The sequence below is a fragment of the Chiloscyllium plagiosum genome, chromosome 37, assembly GCF_004010195.1.
Source record: "Chiloscyllium plagiosum isolate BGI_BamShark_2017 chromosome 37, ASM401019v2, whole genome shotgun sequence".
NCBI classification, from domain to species: Eukaryota; Metazoa; Chordata; class Chondrichthyes; order Orectolobiformes; family Hemiscylliidae; genus Chiloscyllium; species Chiloscyllium plagiosum.
The window spans coordinates 12,597,152-12,598,697 of NC_057746.1; positions in this window are offsets into that span (position 1 = coordinate 12,597,152).

Genomic DNA, 1,546 nt, shown 5'->3' on the forward strand with positions numbered 1-1,546 from the left:
CTCCTCAAAGATCAGTAAGGTAGCCTATGCGTGGAGCCGCAGGAGATGGGAGAGATACTAACTGAATATTTTGCATCAGTGTGTACTGTGGAGAAGGGCATGGGCAGTATAGAATGTGGGGGAATAGATGTTGACATGTTGAATATGTCTATCTTACTGAGGAGGACGTGCTGGGTGTCTTGTAACCCGTAAAGCTTAGTTAATCCCCAGCACCTGATCAGGTGAACCCTAGAACTCTGGGAAGCTGGGAATGTCGTTGCTGGGCCTATTGCTGAGATATTTGTATCATCGATTATCACAGGTGAGATGCCAAAAGACTAGAGGTTGGTTAACGTGGTGCCGCTATTTAAGAAAGGTGGTAAGGACAAGCCAGGGAACTATCGACCGGTGAGCCACCATTGATGCTGGGCAAGTTGTTGGAGGGAATCCTGAGGAACAAGATGCGTGTGTATTCTGAAAAGCAAGGACTGATTAGTGGTAGTCAGCATGACTATGTGCGTGGGAAATCACGTCTCACAAAACTGATTGAGGTATTTGAAGACGTATCAAAGAGGATTGATGAGAGCAGAGAGGTGGACATGATCTATGGAATTCAGTAAGGCGCTCGACAAGGTTCCCCATGGAAGACAGGTTAGCAGTGTTAGATCTCATGGAATACAGGGAGAACTAGACGTTTGGATACAGAACTGGCTCAAATGTAGAAGGCAGGGTGGTGTTTATATATATATATATATATATATATATATATATATATAATGATTTAGTTATGAGCATTGGAGGTATAGTTAGTAAGTTTGCAGATGACACCAAAATTGGAGATATAGTGGACAGCGAAAAGGGTTACCTCAGATTACAACAGGATTTTGTTCAGTTGGGTGAGAAGTGGCAGATGGAGTTTAATTCAGATGAATGTGACGGGTTCAACGAAAATTTACAAGGATATTGCCAGGGTTTGAGCTGCAGGAAGAGAGCAAAAAGGCTGGGGCTTTCTTTCCCTGGAGCATCAGAGACTGAGGAGTGACCTCCGTAGAGGTTTATAAAGTCATTGGTAGCATGGATAGAGTAAACAGACAAGGTCTTTTCTCTGAGTAGGAGAGTCCAGAAATCGTGGGCAGAGGTTGAGAGTGAGAGGGGAAAGATATAAAAGGGAACTAAGGAGCAACTTTTTCGCAGAGAGTGGTGCGTGTATGGAATAAGCTGCCAGAAGTAGTGGAGGCTGACAATTATAGCATTTCAAAGGCATTTGGACATTGACATGAATAGAAAAGATTTAGAGGGATATGGCCCAGGTGCTGGCAAGAGGGATAAGATTAGGTTTGGATATCTGGTCGGCATGGACAAATTTGACCGAAGATTCTGTTTAGTGCTGTTTATCTGTGCCTCACAGCTCAGTGGGTTTCGGTCTCTTCAAAGATAAATCTTAGTCTGTTTTATTTTAGTAAAGCTACAACATTCAGTAGGGTGGCGGTTTATTTCTTTAAGTACACATCTTATGATACTTTGATTAAGTGTTTTAATATAAAATATTGGTACTAATTTATTCTAG